Genomic DNA, 4,954 nt, shown 5'->3' on the forward strand with positions numbered 1-4,954 from the left:
TCATGCGCATATCTGCACCAAGATGGGCGATTCTGGAGCCTGCATTGCCAAACAAATCGATAAGCCGGATGAATGATTATTCAACTACATGTCTGGTAATGGATTGGAACAATGTTACTTACCAAATACAGCGGCGGTCATGGTGTTGATTTGATGTTTTAAACCGGACAGCTCTTCAGCCACCGGCTTAAGGGCTGCCTCTGCTTCTTCCGCTCTTTTTAACAGAGCTGCTTTGTCCGTCTCCTAGCTTGCTTGGTCAGCCTTGAAATTCTTCTTTAGCTTCTCCATCTCTACCAAAGAGGTGGTTAATTATGATTTGGCCTTGGAGGTTTTAGATTGCTGAGACTTGATATTCTCTAGAAGGTCGGCGACTTGGGAGTCTTTCACATTAAGTTCAGCCTGCAGTAAGCAAATAACAGACGGTGTTACAAACATACTATTTATAAGTCCCAAGCACAATACAACTATTTCACTTGGCACTTGGGGGCTAATGCACATTGCTCTTTTTAGAAGACAATTTCATGGTCACTCAGTTACATTATTGTGACTATAGCCGATACATGGGGGCTACAGGTGCAAAATTGAATCATTAATATTAAAAGTCCCGGCTTATCTTGACAAATTAAGCCCGCCCTTGGGGGCTACATGTGCAAAGTTGAAGCATTACTATTTGAAGTCCCATTTTATCTTGAAATTATAAGGCGGCCCTTGGGGGCTACTAGATTTGATCTACAAGGCTATTTAAAGTCTACAGTACATTCTATTCTATCATGTCCAGTAAACTTGGCGGATAATGGAAGTATATTCATATGAAGAGGGCCTTAGTGTTTACCTCAAAACACTCCTTCATCAAGTTAACTAAGCCGGCTTCAAAGTCGCGGCTTGTGTGTAGGCGGTTCAGATATCCGGGGTGGATCTCTTGAGCATTGTAGTGAGCATAGCTCTCTACACTCACTGACCACTTGCCTTTGTCAGCAATGGACATTTCTTCCTTGGTGTTGTGCTTAAACAAGACAATGGGATTGCATGGCGCTGTATAACCAAGCCGAGTGATGGTAACATCATCAGCCTTTTCTTCAGTAGGCTTGATGGGACATTGCGGCTTGATGGGATTGGCGGCTTGGTGGTGGCTGGGTCAACATCATATGATCAATGGAGATGTTGTGTTCTTCCAGTGGCGGCTCACTGACTATGGCTTCAGGGGCATGGAGGGAGGTCTCTGTTGACTGCTACTTTGTCTCAGAAGGGTTTTTAGTGGTTTTTGTCACCTTCATTTTCTTGCTAGGCTTTGACGTAGCTCTGTGAACGAAGCAAAAGATGAGGTTAACACAACAATTGAGTACATGATTGAAAGCAGAGAGTTAACATTCTTAGTCAGGCACATTTGAAGACTGGGACATGAGTCCCTTGAGTCGCCAGAGGAGGAATGAGATGTTCCCTGATAATTTGAGTCGAAAGGATTAAGAGGTTGTGAAAAAAGACCCGCCTTGGGATAAGTTAAGTTCGGAAATTGTTGAAACCTCTAGACGACACTTGCGGGGAGCTGGAGTGTTTAGTAAGACAGAGGACAGGATTCCGCCTCCGCTATTCCGGGTTGTGCGGCAAGCTTCATGTTGCTGCTTCTTCAAAATAAAGTTGGGATCCAAATAAGCCAAAGGATGAGAAAACCTTACTTTCTAGCTTGCTTGTCGAGTTTTCTATTTTGGCAGAGATTCTGAGCAAGAGGAAAGAACAATTACCTCTTCGTCACCCGCATGGCTGGCTTCTGCTTCATCTTGATAATAGTCATTGTCAATGAGATGTACAAAAAATGAGCCAAGAGAGTCAAGTTCTACCTCCGACTCATCATCATCACCATCGTCATCTAAGTCAAGTAACTCCGAGAGGTCGTTCTTCTTCTTGGCTGGCTTTTTGTTGGCCTTGGTCTTGGTCTGGGTCTTCTTGGCCGGTTTGTCCTGCAGGTTCTTCTTCCAAAAGGGAGAATCAGCCCGTGGAAGTCAGATGATTATAAGAGGACGGTGTTAATGAAAGTATGATTCAATTAAAAATTATGTGCAAAACTTACAGCTGGCGGCTGGTTCAAGGTGCAGAAAGGACTAAGTCCGGTTTTGCTGCACTCTGCCAAGCTTTCATTCAATAAAGACTTGGTCGCATCATTGATTTCTGCGTCAGGTAATTGAATTTCGCAGTGGCATTGTGGATCTTTTAAATCTCCGGTGTACTCGCACATTAAGCCGGGGCGGCGGCTTAAAGGCAGAATCCTCCAGCCGACGCAGCACCGAACAAGGTTGATGCCGGTTAAACCGTTAGCCATGAAGGCTCCGATTTTTGAAAAAATGGGTGCATACTTGCCCCGTTCCTTCGTGCTGATTCGCTCTGGGAGTCGATGTGTGTTGCTGAGCCGGTGTTCACGGTAACCCGGTAAGGGATTCTCACCCTCTGGAGACGTATCTTGGCAATAAAACCAAGTCTGGTTCTAGTCCTTAGGATGACTGGGTGGCTTAGCATATGGGAATGTGGCTTCCTTCCGCTTCTGGATTGAAACTCCACCTAGCTCTAAGCTGGGCCCATCTGTGAATTTCGTTTGCCGGTTCAAGTAATAGAACTCCCTAAACAGTTCGACAGTGGGTTCTTCTTGAAGATACGCTTTGCAAAAAACTTGGAAGTTGCAAATGTTGGAGACAGAATTGGGCCCGATATCTTGAGGATGAAGCTGGAAAAAGTGTAACACATCTCGGAAGAATTTTGAACCGGGCGGGGTAAACCCCTGGATCATATGGTCAGTGAAAATGATTACTTCTCCTTCCTTGGGCTCAAGAGGATTTTCAGTGCTTGGGACCCTCCAGTGGATGTCGTCTTTTTGGATAAGACACCAGTTTGAATAAAATTGTTCAGGTCTTCCTCGGTAACCCGGGATGCTATCTAGTTGCATGAGGTGAAGGTCTTAGTCATTATTGGTGATGGTTTGAAAAGAAAATTTTGCCGGTTTAGGATTATGTTATTAAGCCGGTCATTGGTTCAAAGCTAAGGACTGTAAACATGCAATGTGTTAAGCCATAGAATAATATGTCGGATTATGCAGAGCAATCTATTGGCGGCTTAAGAGGGGACTAATGGTACCTGGCGAGTTATGGTTTATCAGTTAAGCTGCCCACACAGTTATCAGTTTTCAGATCTATGAGTGGAGAATTGCTAAATGTTGGACAAACAGTTTTCACACATCGTTACTATAATTTTGGATCTATAGCAGTTCGGATAATGAAGAAAAATTCTAAACCTAAGTGGCGGCAGCAGAATAGTTCATGTTCTTAGATGAGATCTCCTATGGAGGGGAGGCGTTCAAGTATCAAAAACGAGTGCTAAACTTATACCGCGCAAGATGGGGACTATGCTCAGATCAGAAACTACAAGAGATGGGGAGGAATAGAGGAACGGAGATGAACTCCGAAGAACTCGAGAAAACCCTAATGAAGATCTATGGTGAGGAAAGAGGACAACTTACCGAGGCTATTGAACAGCAGAGGCGCGCGACAGTGTTTCTGGTGCGTTCAGGTTGATGCAGCGACCAGAGTTGGTGCATCGGACGAAGATCGATGGCAGCGACCGAGCTCGGGCGCTTGAGGCGTTGTGAGGAAGAGGATGAAGACGAGGAGGCAAGGGGAATGAAAAGGACCCCTATCCCTATTTATAAGGCAGTAGATGGATGGCATGCGCGGGAATCGAGGAGGCTGAAAAATGGTTATGTGACATCACAGAGGCCTCGATTTTCGGAGGTTCATTAAAAGTGAAGGTATATTGAGATTTGAGTCTCGTGCGATATTAATGCGACATGACGTCATGGTAGGTTAACACAATTCTGTGAGCTGACGTCATGGCGGGTTATGAGACTTCATAAGGACTGACGATGAAGGATTTTTTCTAAGTCAATTATTGAAGATGGATATGAACAAGTTCACATCAACCTGGGGCCTAATGTTGGGGATATAACTATTGGGTATGACCCTCCCAGGAGGGGCCGGGTCATACCACTGGCGGTTCATAATGAGAAGGCCCAAGAAGATGTTGAAGATGGCGGTTCATGAAGCGAGCTTACTGAAGGCCCAAGACCCGGAGGAGACTTGAGGACCACGGGCATAAACCTCCATATGTTTAACTTGTATGTTAAGGAAATGTAACATCCCAAATTTTCAATTTGGATGTTATACATAGATAATCATATGCATATCATATTTTATTTGCATTTTGTTGTGATCCTAGAAATCTTAAGCAACTCAAGGACCCAAGGAGGGAGTTGGAGGTTTCACAAAATTTTCATATTTGAATTTAGTTCAAATTTGAAAAGAGGATCAATTTGATTTTAATATTTTCTCTCCAATTATTTCCAATAATGAAAATAAATGAGAGAAGATAAAATGACTTCTTCAATAGAAGAGAAATAATGGAGGAGAAATTTTAAAATCAAATTATTATTTTACTTGTATTTTATTTGCTGTTTTATTCGAATTAGAGAAAACATGCATTTTCTAAAATTGCATTTTAGTCCAGAAAAATGTTCATCTTGTCCTAAATATTAGGTTTGGACGGTGAAAATTGTTTCTGGAATTTTTAGAATTTCTTTTATATTTTATTAGGATTTTTCCATTGCGGCAAAATTATTTAAAAAAAATTCCGGACTAAACTGGGCCGAAGGCCAGCCGGCCCAGCTCACCCGCGCCGCCTTCCTTCGCTGCGACGTTGTGCGGGAGCCGGACTCCGCCGGAGTCCAAGGCCGCCCCGCCTCGCCGACCCCTTTCCCAAGTCGGAGACCCCCCAGGGGCCTCCTGAAAAGCCGCCACCGCCCTCTCCTCTCCTCCTCGCATCGCCCCGCCGCCCGCAGCCATCGCCGCCCGCGCCACCGAGGCGCCGCCGTCGCCTAGTTCACCGCCGCCGCCTGCTGCCACTGCTGCTGCGCTGC

This window comes from Triticum aestivum, chromosome 2B, assembly GCF_018294505.1.
Source record: "Triticum aestivum cultivar Chinese Spring chromosome 2B, IWGSC CS RefSeq v2.1, whole genome shotgun sequence".
NCBI classification, from domain to species: Eukaryota; Viridiplantae; Streptophyta; class Magnoliopsida; order Poales; family Poaceae; genus Triticum; species Triticum aestivum.